The following is a 15,471-nucleotide window of genomic DNA, read 5'->3' on the forward strand; positions in this document are numbered from 1 at the left end:
AAGAGCTGTGCAAAAGGCTCAATATTGAACATTTAATAACTCAGCTTCATTTATTTCATTTCATTTCATTTATTAATATAAGTGTTTTATATGACAAAATCAAATCTTGACAAAAACACATTTCTGTCTTGTTAATTTATATTATTATTATTATTATTATTATTATTATTATTATTATTATTATTATTATAACCAGATATATATTCGACATAGTGAAAGTATAGAATAAAGTATTTATCAATTACTAGACATTTCAGGCAATTCCATTTAAACTCCAAGCAAGCACACCTAGGGTCACGACCCCAAGGTTGAAAAATGCGGGGGAACAAACCTGTCGAAGTTAAAATTAAATGAATAAATAAATACACTTTAAAAAAAATTACAAAGGAAAATTTTAAATTAAATACAAATAAATAAATATAAGTGGGGGAAAATACAAAAGTTAAAATATAATTTAGAATATAAACACATCATTGAATAAATGCATGCAAAAAATATTGTCAAAATTTTTTATTAAATAGATTGATAAATATAAGTGGAAATAAAAATAAAAAAAACACAAATATAATCTTTGTCTAACTTGTATTCATTTAATCATTTATTTTATACATATAAAACATTTAATTTTTTGTTTTGTTTTTATTTTTACTTTTGTTCTTTTATTCATTTATTTTTAATTTTGGCAGGTTTGGTCCTCAATAGAAAAACACGGGCCTAACGTGATCTCAGTGGTGCGTTCAGAGTCCGTGGGAAACCGGGGGATTGCTATGAATTTTACGCAACAGACGGAACGTGAAAAGTGGTCACGTGCGTCGTAAAACTGAACGTTTCACCTTATGTAAAATATTTTATTTTTATAGTTCATATAAAACGTTAAGATAGCCATTATTTATGTATTGCTCACAAATAAAAACAAAAATAGACAGTGTATCTTGAAAAAATTTTTTTTAAAGTTTTTACGTAAAGTTGCGTGACGTCTTCGCCATAGAAACGAGTTGGATTAGACATTTAAATTCACCTGCTGAACTTTAACGTTCTTAGCGAGCAGCGAGAGACGTTGAGAGGAGAGCTGTTAGCATCTTTGAGCTGAGGAAGGAGAGAAAAACTTTACAAAACACTGATAAAAGTCATCAGAAGACCTCTACACGACCAGAAGAAGAACTTCAGACCAGGACCAGAACTTCAGAAAAAGACTTATAAGACGACGAGACCAGAAAAGTCAACCATGGCCCTGCGCATGGCTCACGGTAAGAAACGTTTTAATTATTCTCACCTGATAGGCCTTATTTCATCATTTTAGCACTGAAAAGTTAAACATATATTATGATTTATAATCTATAGGTTTGTCTAAATCAGGTTCTGGGCCTGAGACGTTTATATTTTATAATATAGGCCGACAGAAAATGGTTTTAATATAACGAAAATCAAGAAATGCTAATTTGTCATGTGTTACTTTGACTTTTGTAATAATTTTACTCTGATGTGACGCTTTTAGTGAGCGTTTGGGCTGTTTCAACTGTTTTGCTGAGGTGTAATTATTATTATTTTTTTTTAAAAAACAAAAAGTAGATTTATTTAAGTCCTGTACTGACTGAGGTAGCTTTAATGTAAATTTGTACTTTAGTTAATAAATAATTTAAAGTCTAGTTTCACTTCATATTTTTCTAGATAAAATTGATACTGAACTATTTGTTTTGGTTTGTTTTTGAAGCAGCCAATGAGGTGGGTGAAATGTAGTTACCATGGATACTGTTTGCATTGTTTGTGCTTGAATATTTACTTCATTTATTTACATAGATACATACTTTATTTCCTACATTAATTAATTTCTTAAAATGTCTCCTTATTTAAATTAAATGTCTTACTTTTCCCCCTCTTATTTAATTTGTTTTTCAAAATCTTCCTGTGGACAAGTGTTATCACACGTTAAAACAATTAAAAATTGTCCAATGTCATTGTGCTGTCCATATCAAAATAGAAAATAAATAATCAATAAATCAATAAATAAATTCCTTTAAAAAAAAAATAGCAGTGGTAAACATCCATCACTGCACAAATTAAATGTTTGTTTATGTTTTATCTGTATATGTTGTCATAGTGCAATCTTTTTGCACAGCTATGAATGTTTTAATCTTCCCAGAAATAAACAAATACATTTATTATTTTTGCTTTATTGTGACCATCATTAGCCCTCCTGAAGGAAGGATAAACTAAACTTTATAAGGGGAATTAAATTGAATTGAATTGTTTATTTTTGAATATGCAAACAAAATCATTTAAATTTCGGGTTAAAAGAGCATAAATTTGAACATAAAACATCAAATACAGAAGTGTAACTTATAAACTCCTGCTCCTTCTTGTAATCTAAACTAATGAATTACAGTGGCAATCTTCATTGCACTAGGACATCATGAATGTAATATATATACAGTATGTATATAAGTGCATAGCATGTACATCACAAAATATCGTCCCAAGTTGCCCGTTTAGCCCTTGAAAAACAAATAAAGAAAAATAATAGTATAAAATATAAGATAATAATAATACAACAATATACCAAATACAAAGCAATTGAACAATAGTATATAATATATACTGTGTATATGTATATATATATATATATATAACAAAAATATTTGGTGTTTTTCTATGTGAGACCTAATAACAGTTTAAATGTACAACTAAAGGAAGGTACAAACATGTTTCAGTTAAAAAAGAGCTTCAAAAACTTCATATTTACAATGTAATGAAATAAATATGTTCAAATATCACTGTTCGTTAAACATTTTTTTTGTTGTTTATTTCAGGTATGGGTCAGCCCGAGGGTTGGGTCGCAGGCTGGGCCGAACCCGAGGGTTGGGTCGCAGGCTGGGCCCAGCCCGAGGGTTGGGTCGCAGGCTGGGCCGAGCCCGAGGGTTGGGTCGCAGGCTGGGCCGAGCCCGAGGGTTGGGTCGCAGGCTGGGCCGAACCTGAGGGTCTGGTCACTGGCTGGGCCGAGCCCGAGGGATGGGTCGCTGGCTGGGCCGAACCCGAGGGTTGGGTCTCTGGCTGGGCCGAACCCGAGGGTTGGGTCTCTGGCTGGGCCGAGCTCGAGCGTCCGGTCGCAGGCTGGGCCGAGCCCGAGGGTTGGGTCTCTGGCTGGGCCGAGCCCGAGGGTTCGGTGGCAAGCTGGGCCGAGCCCGAGGGTCTGGTCGCAGGCTGGGACGAGCCCGAGGGTCTGGTCGCAGGCTGGGACGAGCCCGAGGGTTCGGTGGCAAGCTGGGCCGAGCCCGAGGGTCTGGTCGCAGGCCAGGTCGAGCCCGAGGGTCTGGTCGCAGGCTGGGACGAGCCCGAGGGTTCGGTCGCAGGCCGGGCCGACCCTCCGGTTTTGTTTCCACCCTGGACAGACCCTCGCTGGTCCGACCCTCCGGGCTCGGATCTAGGCTTGGATCCAGGCTGGACCGACCCTCGCTGGGCTGACCCTCTGGGTTTGGACCCAGGCTGGGCCACAGGTAAGTTCTGAGAAACCTCCATCGTTCGGCTCTGACTGTCGGTCTGAGTCTGGGACCAAGAGGCCTTGGTGAGGTGACAATTCTGACTCATCTTAGAGTCTTCTGTTTCTTGTTTTTCTAGATGAGTTCTTTGTTTAAACACGTCTTTCACAGCTAGTCCTTGCGTCTGGCTGGATTAGTTTAGCCTTTGGTTACATTCACGCCATGGCTTGTGTATATAATATCACCCTTTTGTAAATAGTTTATTTAGGTGATTGATCACAGCTGGCCTTTGTGTTATGCGGGGCTTCTGATGTCCCGGGCAACATCTGGCACCTGGACCTTCTTAGATTGTAGATTTTATTTTTTGTTTCTTTATGACGGGCCACAGTGGGCGTAATTCTCCCGTCACTCTCGTAAACAGGGAAGTATGTTTAGGTATAGTTAGGTTGTTAAGAGTTTAGAGATTACGTTTTTATTCCCAGCATGTTTGAGACACAAGAGACATCAGCAGAGGATGAAGACGAAGGACGACTTCTATCAATCAAAACCATGTAAGTAAAACCTCTTGTTTACACAGAAAGATTCTGAACATTTTTTTATTGTAAAAATGCTGTCATTGGTAAAAAAAAAAGAGAAACAGATGTTCCTTTACACTAAAACCTGTAAATTGTCCACCACAGTGTTCCACAATCAGCCTCAGGAGGAGACGCCAGCAGAGGAAAGAAACAATATTAACCAAAACAATGTAAGTAAAACTTCTCATTTACACAAAAAGACACTGATCACATGTTTAATGTATAAATAGACGTCACGTTTTACTAACTCCTGTGAAATGTTGGAGAGGAATGCCAACATCCACTGATGAAGGAGGAGAAGAAAGATGGAGGACGGGAGTGCCAGCATCTACCAATGGAGGAGAAGAAATACTGTTATTAACCAAAACAATGTAAGTAAAACTTCTCATTTACACAGAAAGACACTGGACACGTTTATTGTAAAAAATGACTTTCTAATAATGCTTGTTTAATGTTGGACTTGAACACCAGAATCCACTGATGGAGAACAAGGAAGATGGAAGAGTACCATCATCTACCAATGGAGGAGGAGGAGGAGAAAATTGCGGGAGCACCAGCATCTAAAAGTGTCCCACAATCAGCCTCAGGAGGAGATATCAGCAGAGGAAAGAAAGACTATTAACCAAAACAATGTAAGTAAAACTTCTCATTTACACAGAAAGACACTCACATGTTTAATGTATAAATAGACGTCACGTTTTACTAACACCTGTAAAATGTTGGAGAGGAACGCCAACATCCACTGATGGAGGAGGAGAAGAAAGATGGAGGACGGGAGTGCCAGCATCTACCAATGGAGGAGAAGAAATACTGTTATTAACCAAAACAATGTAAGTAAAACCTCTCATTTACACAGAAAGACACTGATCACATATTTAATGTATAAATAGAAGTCACGTTTTACTAACACCTGTAAAATGTTGGACTTGACCACCAGAATCCACTGATGGAGGAGAAGAAAGATGGAGGACAGGAGCACACAAACATCAGCACAAGACGGAGATGAAGAAAGACTTCTATCAATCAACCAAAAACAATGTAAGCAAAGCCTCTCGTTTGAACACACATTTAATATAAAAATAGATGTTAACTACTGTACTAGTGCCTGTAAAACGTCTTGTGTGTGATTACAGATTCACTTCAGAGGAGAATCAGACTGTTCCAGATGTTCATCACCACAGCACAGAATGAGACAGTAGTAGTAGTAGTAGTGTTTACTCTGACTGCTTTCATTTCAACTATAAATAAATAAAAAATAATATCATCAGAAATCAAACTTGGTGAAATGCTTTGTGTGTTTTCCATTAGAACCTGAGATCATCTTAATCACTGGGATGTTTATTCATTAGTTCACATGGAGATTATTTATATAATATGAAATTTAAACAATGCAAACATTCCAAACCATTCCAAACCTACAATCTAAGGGTTCCCAGTGTTCTCCCAGTAGGTCTGACGTGGACATCTGCACACATGAAATGGTTTACAAACGAATGCACATGTTTGTTTGTGTAGTTAGGTGTGCAAAGCATTACTAACTCTGAGTGAGACTGAACTAAAACAATATCAAACAGTTGTGTAAACATGAGAGAATATTTTAGGAGATTCTGAAATGACTTTACATTTATTCAACTTTAAAATAAAATAAAAAAAACATATCTATGGTTTAATTATGTGCAAACCCCATACAAATAAATGACATAAAAAGATACATTTTAATAGTGATGACACCCAGATCCTGCAACATTTTCAGCTAAACAAAATAATCTATATATCCGGATGTTAAATGGAAGTTACCATAGTAACAATCCTTTCCCCTAAGGGCCATGTGAGATTTGGACTTTTTTTTGTGGCTTTTTGCATCTTTGTGGATTCTCAGCAAGTCAAATGCTTTTCACATTGTCCAGTGAACTGAGAAATGTAATTTGTTGCTGTGTAAATGTCTGCAGAAGCCTGGTGATTATTCATTAAAAATAGGACATGATCTGTGCCGACTACAAACTCTGCATGAAGAAAGTCTATAAAAATGGATTTGAAGAATCAATGAGAAAATTACACTTGTCATGGAGGCAGAGATGACTCAGCACATTGCATTGCTTTATTCAGAAACAGTCATTGTTCAGCTTGTACAATGACTGGTTTGATACGTAAAGCTCTTGTACTCATCCACACATCTCACAAACATCTGAAACACACACACACACACACCATCTGAACATATTGAATAGAAACACTTGCAGAGAAACACCACAGATATGTAGGTTTTATTACAGTAGTTAAGGCTGCTTTGTTATCCTTTGTGCTGCACAACATTATTCCATATTTTGAGATTTATATTGTTTATTATCTTGCTTACTTTATTTCTTGATTGTAATTTATCCTTTTTTATTTATTACAATCAAGAGGTGCTCAGCACTTTACTCAAGGCAAAACTCAACACACAGAAGAGTTAAAGATGCTTTTATTGTTGAAGAACACATAATCTAACAAAAGACATCAAACTAAAGAAGTTCAGATAACCTGCAATCACTCAAACCCTGACTTTTATATGATCCAGTGGTACAAACAATCCTTTCACAAAAGTACAATGGCTCTTGTTGGTTATGTGAGATATTCTCTAACAGCTGTTGAAGAATCCTTTAAAAGCATTTATAATGTGTCAGGTGACGGACGCAGACTGTCGTCTCTTCAAATCGCTGACTCTAAGTAGTTTGCGTACCATGCAGTGTATTTCTGTGATATTTCTATGAGTGTATTCATAGTGTATTTTCACGTAAATATCCTGTATTTTAGTGTATAATAATTAAAAGATAAATAAATAAAAACATTCCTCTGCCTCTCTATACGCTGTCACTACTGTCGCGAGAACTGCCACTTCAAATTTCCTGAGTGGCAGTTCTCGCAAGATTAGTGTCGACAGCAGCAACAAACCTGGAAACAACTCAGAAGAGAGATGGATGTAAGAAGACGTTCTGGTGAAAAAAACAAAGAACTGTTGTAAATACCTTGGAAAATGTGACAGAGAGTTTACCTTCCTAAAGAGCAGCAGGATGGGACACAATTACACGTTCTGTTAGATTAGTAACTGAGATTTTAACGTCTACCACAGCGGAAGGAACAAGTAAGTCACCATGAAAAATCAGCCAATCACAAGCACCACAAATATAAACTGCTTTATTAAGTGTTAAAGAATGTAAAGTCTGCAACAAATGTGTCTAATAAGTGATTACGGAATACCAGAGAACCACATGAGTGAGCATGAGAAAGTAAAAGAAAATATGTAATTAAATCAAATGTAAATGTCTAACTTAAAGACAGGCAACGTGAAATTAACAGTAAATATGCAATGTGTTGACTTGTATATGAACTGTAAGTATATTAAATAAACAAATGTGCGTCATATAACCATTTATGTCTTCATTTAGGCAGCGGCTATATTATCCATCCGTCCATCTTCAAACCCTCTAATTCCCGTTTATCAGGGTCGCGGGGCGGCTATATTATAATGTAGGAATTAGGGCTGGGCAATACTGTATATCGGGATTCAAGATATATCAAGTTTTCTATTTTGGCGATATAGAAAATTACAATATTGCCTATATCAATATATTTTTATTTTTATGATTTATTTTGTATTAAATTACTTGTTTTAGGAGTCGCTGCTTCTCAGAACAGCATGTAAAGCTCAGTTAGATTTCTGAGTACATCCTAACCCAGACCTTCCCCATAACAACCTACACTACAGAACTCACTCACACGTGCTGTCCTTTACAGGTGTTAAAGCCAAAAGTGGCATCACTTTGTGCAGCTATTTGTTAATAAATGAGCCTGTGTGGCATTTTGCATCAGCAAATTTAACCCAGAATTGTCTTTCTGGTCAGACTTCATTTGAAATAAAATTATAGATTTATATTGTATATCACCATTTTGAGAAAATATATTGAGATATGAGTTTTGGTCCATATCACCCAGCCCCAGTAAGAATGTTCACAGCATTTCAATGTTAATAAAGGTCGACCTACCACATTCTATTCACATAATTGTACTTAGTAAGTGGTTGACAAGTGTCTATTTTAGATTTCTTGTACACTTGTCTTAAAATATAAGGGATACTGGAGCTTGGTTGGGGTAGTGGGACGGCTTGTAGTGAGCGCCAAAAAAATGTCCCTTTTTTTCAAATTCAAAACTTGACAGGTATGCCCTGAGTGGTGTTTGTAAGGCTGTGTGTGAGCTCCACTGTGTGCCTGTGGTAGTAGTGACACATCTCAGCTGTGTAAAGTTATGTGTGTGTGAGTGTACAGACACATATGAATAATAATAATAATAATAATAATGCATTGGATTTTATATAGCGCTTTATCATAGACACTCAAAGCGCTTTACAGAATTAAGGCATTGTGTGCATTACCGTCTCTCTCTGCACACAGCGCTGTGGGCTGACTGAGTGGGCGTGTCTTACTGTTCCAGCAGTAACGCCCATAATCAAGGTGTTTTTTTTATTTTCCCTCCTTGTGGCAGGTCAGCAGAAGGCAGGGGTTTAGTTACTCTTTAAAAACTATTGTATTATTTTATCATGGCATTTCAATATTTTAAAAACATGACAGTATTCTGTACTTTTAGATGAAAAATAGCGTGCCTTCAATAAATAGATAAATGATGAGGTAAATTAAGTAGTTTCTTTATTTCTAGTGATATACAGTAAAATCTTTGACCTCCTTTGTGTTTCTACTGGCTGCTGACAGGATAACACATTCGTTTGGTTATTTTGCGGAAGCTCAATGACACCACCTACATTAATCATGACTTCATGCAGTAGTTCTTTGCACCAGAAACAAGCATTATAACCCAATATTGCAATGCAGTTTCCCTTTGCTTAATGATGAACATCCTACTGGTATTAGGTAATTGATTTAAAAAGATTAAAGCCAAATCTAGAAATTATCTTTTTGTTTTTACCACTTATATTTTTCTTTTTTTTCTCACAGGTTCTTCTTTAAGTGACCAGATTACTCAGAGTCCACTCAATGTATTTTTAAAAAATGAGAGGAAACTGTATGAACAATCAAAACAAAAAGGGATGACATTTCTGACACATATGGTTGGAGACAGTTGGCTTCCAGAAGAAGGAACTCCAGTGACACTGACTGGAAGTGCAAAATCAAACGAGACATGAACATTAAAGACTGGAAAACTCACCCTAGAAAGCAGTGCTGTGTACTTCTGTGCTGTTCGTTACCACAGTGTGACATTGCGTTGATCACTTGTACAAAAAGATCCTCATCTTATCCTCTCTGTTAAAATCTGTACATACATCAAACATGTGGAGTTAATATTGTATCAATTATTTTCACGTTTCACTTTTTTTAAAATTTGTTCTTGTTTTGTCTTTTGTTCTTGTTGTTTTCTATTACTCTAATATAAATAAAGGCTTATTCATTCATTCATTTAGTAACTCTTTCAATATCTCTTATATTTAATTCATACAATAGTTAGCAGATTTGGGATGGCAATCTTTCTTATGACCCCAGCCCTCAAATTAGTGAAAAAAAAAAAACATACTGAGTTTAAGCTCCACCCCATTAACATTTGCTAGAAGGAAGGGTTTCTGAAAAAAAGACCCCAAATAGTCAGTGTGACAGCAGAAGCTCAGAGATTGTCAACCATTTTTACAGTTTTTTTAATTTTTCGGAAAAAAAATGATATTTTTACTAATAATCATTCATTTAAACTGTGTCCTGATTTCAGGTAATCCTATCAAATAACTCATTATAGGCTTTTAAAGATGTCTTGCACATGTGACCTGCTCTCATTAATGTTTTTTGTCAGGTTTCTCTTCCAGTGAAAAAGTACTCCAGACACCCAGAAATATTCATGGTGTTTACGGAGAGACAGCTCAATTCTACTGTTCACACAAGATTCCTGGCTACAAGACAATCCTCTGGTACAAGATGACCAACAGACACCTTGAACTATTGGGATATATGTATTCCAAGGAGAGTAACCCAGAAGCTGGAATGGATGTAATAATGGATGGGAGTGCAGATATAAACCAAAATTGCACTCTAACATTAAACAAACTAAAGCAGAACAGCAGTGGTGTGTACTATTGTGCTGCTAGATACCACAGTGCAAAACAATCTGGGTTTACTTTACCAAAACCTTCACCATCAATGTTTTCACTCTATCAGATTTGAGACATTCACACCTGGTTAATTAATTTCTCACCAAAGTAGGTCTTCGTCACAGTCAATGTGATACTGTATGATTGTAATATATGATGCCAAGACAAATCTGCACATCTGGCTTGTAAATGTATATGAAGTTACACTTGGATTTATTTTCAATTTTTTTGTTCTTGGTTTATTTAACAGGGACAGTGTACATTAATATCCAGAGAGAAAATGTACCGCATTTAGCCAGAAAGCTATTTTTCATCTGTAGTCCCTGGACAGAATGTTCAAATGTCACCCTGAAAGAATACAAATTTAAGGAAATATACAATAAAACATATCGTGAAAAATGTAGCTACATAATAAGATATCACACTTCCATATTACAAATAATTAAAAAAATAAAAACATTAACAGTATTTGATAAAAGCCAGTAATCAGATAAAATAAAACATTAAAAAGTCACATGCAGACAAGGGAGGCACAGGTTAGTGTTGGCATGACTGATTTGAGATGAGCCAGTGTTTGAGGTGTGATTTAGACTGTGTGTAGTTTGATTTCTGCTGGTGACAGGGACTGAGTTCCACTGCTGTGAGGCGGTTATAGAGAAGGTTCTGACTGAAGGCACTTCTGTGGAGAGGAACAATACAGTCACACTCGGTTCAACTCCACCCTGCTCGGCCATTTTTGTATTTTGATAGAAGAGATACGGCTATGTAGCGGCTTTTTATTCAGAGGTTATTTACAAAATGTCAACAACGGAAGACTTGTCCATCCAGCCTTACATGTTCGAGCCAGAGTTGAATCCGGCGGAGCGAGATGAAAATGAAGATGATGAACCTGCAGAACCCTAACAAGTGAGCTAACACAAGCACCGAGCTAACGCTAGTGCCAAGCTAACGTCACGAACTGCATTTTAATACAGTCTTTTCAAAGACAAAAACGGCAAAATGAAATGACTAATGAAAACTTTAGACTTAAATTAAATCACGTAGGCCATATCATCAAGGATCTAAAACGAGCACACAGCGCTAACATATGAAGTCTGAAGACGGTGCAACTGCTAAGCAGGCCCACCCCCGGGGACACCCCCGCCCCGGCACAGTGCCAATGGGGCTCGGCGCTCTCAGCCAGCAGACCAAATACTCCTGACGTGGATCCGCCAGGCCAAGAACCACAGGCAGGGCCCCCCACACCCACCCAGCACGACTACAGGGGAGGCCCCCGCATGGGGGGGGGGGGTCCAGGGGGCAGGGAGACAGAGAGCGAGGGGAAAAGAGCGGCCAAGAAATACACAAGCCCCCAGCCCCAGGGACCACCCAGACGTTTACGGAGGGGGCAGGAGAGTTAAATCAAACAGTCCACGAGAACATCCAAAAGGAACAAACCCAGAGGCACACAGACACCCGGCAACCCACCCAAGCCACCCAGGCCACCCCACAAGCCCAGGGAGGTCCAGGTCTACAGTTGGATTAGTGTGTTAATAAAGAGTGGTGCTGGCAGTCGCTTGCAGGTTAGATCATCATGCTAAGAAATTGAAATTAAATGCAGTTATAAAAGGAGTCCAACGCTCCTCAAAGCAAGCTTTTTTTTCTTTTCTGAGAGCAGACATCTTTTCCATGGAAATAAATTCTATGGGAAGATTTTGCCATTGGTTTATGTTTAAGGATTTTTTATCTTTCCAATTCACTAATATTGTTTTTTTTTTTGCTATATGGTGAGTGTCGCAAGGATGGATTGCGATTGGTTTGCTTGAAGATCAAGCATCGTCAGGTCTCCTATCAAACATAGATATGGAGATAGAGGAATCCTGCAGTCCGAAATGGAAGACAGTTTTTCAGTAATTAGAAACCAAAACTGTTGAACTGGGGAACAAAGCCATAAGGCATGTAAAGTATTACAACACTAGTGATTTCACTCTTTTCCATTGTCTTCAGATAGAGTGGTGTTTTTCTATTTCTAAAGTCGGGGTTGTGCCAGATTGGAGACAACATGCTAGTTTTTAATTGAACATTCGTAATGTCCAGGGCTTTCCACCACGCAGTCAGGGTGGAGGCAATCAGTGGGGTTTTAAAGCAGTTGTGATGCTAGAGGGTTGTAGCGATAAAAGGAAGATCAGAGAGTTTAATATGTTTGCAGTCTAACTGTTCTTTTTGGTGACAAACCCCTACAATATGAGACATGTCCCCAGCTAAATGATGGAGAGTTGGTTGAAATGAAACAACAAATAAATCTATTTTGTCAAAATTTTTGTTACAGTTTTCATTTCTAATTTCTGGCTGATTAAAACTAGCATTAGGAGGCCACAGTGCAGGGAGAGCAGCTGGCATGGAGGTGAGAACATCAGTCTTGAGGTATAAATCAACGTTAAAACAGGTCAAAGTGATGTTAAAAAAGGACAAATTGTTTTTGCCGGAACGCATCATGTCACTAAAGTCTCACTCTTGTCATTTTCTGAAACTTGGCAGCCCTGATTAATGACATTTTAGAAATCCTCTAAGAGATTCAACTGAGCCAAATAGAATCATGAGTCTTCACCTTCAAAACTTCCTAAAGGGGTTTTACATTCATCTGTCCAATCACGTGCTGTCACTATGTCACTATGTTTCCTCTATGCAGTGAGCTTTTCTCTCTCACAGCTGAACACAGCTCACTGCTATCATGCAGATCACAGTCCTGTGTCTGTCAATCCTTCTACACTCAGGTGGTTCAGTTTATGATGGATTATTATCAATATGCTGCTTCTCTCATTGACTAACCACAGTTTAACATTATCCTCTGTTTCCTGCAGGTCTCAGTGTTGTTGTCATTCTACAGACCGAAGATCAGATATCTCCTCTTGGAAGCGACATAACCTTGAACTGTAGTCTGGGTCGTTCATTCACTATGAGCAGCTATTACATGTATTGGTACAGACAAAACCACTATGGAGCACCATTGGAGTTTCTCACTAGTGAATATGAGAAAATAAATGGGCGTTTTACATCGACCCACAAAGAAAAACAAAACAGCTTTACTCTTGAAATTAATGACACCCGTCTCAGTGACAGCAGCACCTATTACTGTGCAGCCCAACACAGTGATGCACACAGAGCAGGCAGCTGTTCACATAGTATTGGTAAAGACATGGAACGCATGCTGTGGTTTGACTGGGTGTGCTAGTTTATCTGGTGACATTTTTTCTTCACTAACCAAAAGTTGTTCTGACAGTAAAACATACTTCCTCAAAAGATTCCAGGAAATGTCCACATCAGCTTAAAACTAAGGGTCACTCTGAGACGTACAGGTAAGCGTTGCTGCCTCTAGCAGTATTGGTGTGGGGATTATACTATTTTAAGCTTTGTGTCACCTGGCATAGGCTCCAGCATCCTCTGCAACCCTGTACAGAAGCAGGTACGGATGACGAGACAAACTTAAAAATTACAGTCATTGAAAAAAATACTATTTCAGACTTAATTAATACTTTTTTCCCAGTTATTATGTCTGCACAGAACTTCACAGACTGCTCTTAGTTTCCCCTTTTACAGCTCAGGCCAAATATAACAAATATTTTTATTGCTGGGTGGGAAAAAAAAATCTTGGGAGTCCTGATTGTCTATATACAGTATAGTGGTGCTGATACATTTATTGCTGATGACTTTTGTCAAAGAGGTGGACTCAGGAACAGAGACGGGCTGGGAGAAATGGGATTATTCCACAACACTTGGATATAATGATTGTGTTTTTATGCTTTATAGAAAGTTTGGTAACACTTTATTTGAAGTTTTATACAAGCAGGCATGGTGGTGACTGACTGCAGTCAGTCTACCCAGTACAGGGCTCTGAACTTATTATACACTCTGACACTGATACACCTTCACAAACTTTTTTGATGAATGGTGTATGGTACAGAGAAGCCTAAGTAACATGGGTCGGCCCGTTCCCTCCCTTTGATTCCCTATTCCAAACTGGATTGGTGGATGTTGGCGGGGGGGCCTTGGGGTTGTGGGTTGGGGTCGGTGGCGGAGTTCGCTGGGTCCTCGGCTCCTTGGGGCTTTATCTGATGTATATGTGGGGGGCGGTGGCTGCCTCTCGGCTTGGGGTCTCAAGGTCTTGGGGAGGGTGGCCTGGGCTCCTTGGCCCCCGCTCTTTCTGCTGGCCTGGCTGCATCTTCGGTCCCGGGGCAGCTCCTGGGTTTGCAGTAGCGTTTTTTGCAGATACATTGGTTTATGATGCACTGGCATGCCTTGGACTGTGGGATAAAACTCATAGTGGGCTTAACCTTAGACACGTTGATCCCAAATACCTGTTTTAGGTATTACCACTCACTCCTTCCCTCTGTCCACAGCCACCACCATTATACCTAAGCTTCACACTTGTCACCAGACTGGCTTGATTACACAACACAATAAGCATAATATACACAACTACAACTTCACATTTCACTCTCACTTTAAAAAAAAAAAAAAAAAGTGTAGAAAAGATATTTCCTATTGTTAATTTAAATGAAATACATTTTGCTAAAAAAGACTACAGTGCTGCACAATTTCAAAACAATGTTTAAAGTTATATTTTAACATGCAGGTCAGATTTATATATATTACAGACCCTTTCCAAAAAAATAGAATATCATGAAAAAGTTGTTTAATTTAAAGTTTATAGATTTAGGGTCCACAATTTCAATGATTTCAAGAATTCATTTGTTTATTTTTACATAATTTGGGCTTCCAGCTCATCAAACCCACGAAAACAGGAATTAAAAAATTTGAATACTGTGAATAAATCACCATTTACTTCTCAGTTTTTGCAGAAAAAAATGAGGGGAAGAAGAACTGGACTGTTGGCCAGTGGCCCAAGGTCCACTTTTCCGATGAAAGTAAAGTGTGCCTTTCATTCGGGAATCAAGGTCCAAGGGTTTGGAGGAAGACGGGTGAGGAACAGAACCCAAGCTGCTTGAAGTCCAGTGTGAAATATCCACAGTCAGTCATGATTTGGGGTGCAATGTTCTGTTCTGTAGATAAAAGTTACCTAAAGGTAAAAGTTACTACTTTCACCACCACATATTTTTTTATTTATTGTTTGGTATTAAATCTTGCCACGGTTCCCTTGTGTACAGTAAACATCTCATGTATAAACTTAAAGGGTAATAAACCCCTGCCTTCTGCTGAGCTGCCACTAGGAGGGAAATTAAAAAAAGCCTTGATTATGGGCGTTACTGCTGTAGCAGTAAGACACGCCCAGCTACTTTGAGTAACCACCCCCTCCCCTTCGTCC

The 15,471-nt window shown here is 38.2% G+C and overlaps 1 gene segment (V, D, J or C); it reads left to right on the top strand.

Moving 5' to 3' along the window:
- Window positions 1–15,471, top strand: part of LOC114456123 (T-cell receptor beta-2 chain C region-like) — a 297,915-nt gene that overhangs the window by 146,075 nt on the left and 136,369 nt on the right.

Source organism: Gouania willdenowi, chromosome 22 (genome assembly GCF_900634775.1).
Source record: "Gouania willdenowi chromosome 22, fGouWil2.1, whole genome shotgun sequence".
NCBI lineage: Eukaryota > Metazoa > Chordata > Actinopteri > Blenniiformes > Gobiesocidae > Gouania > Gouania willdenowi.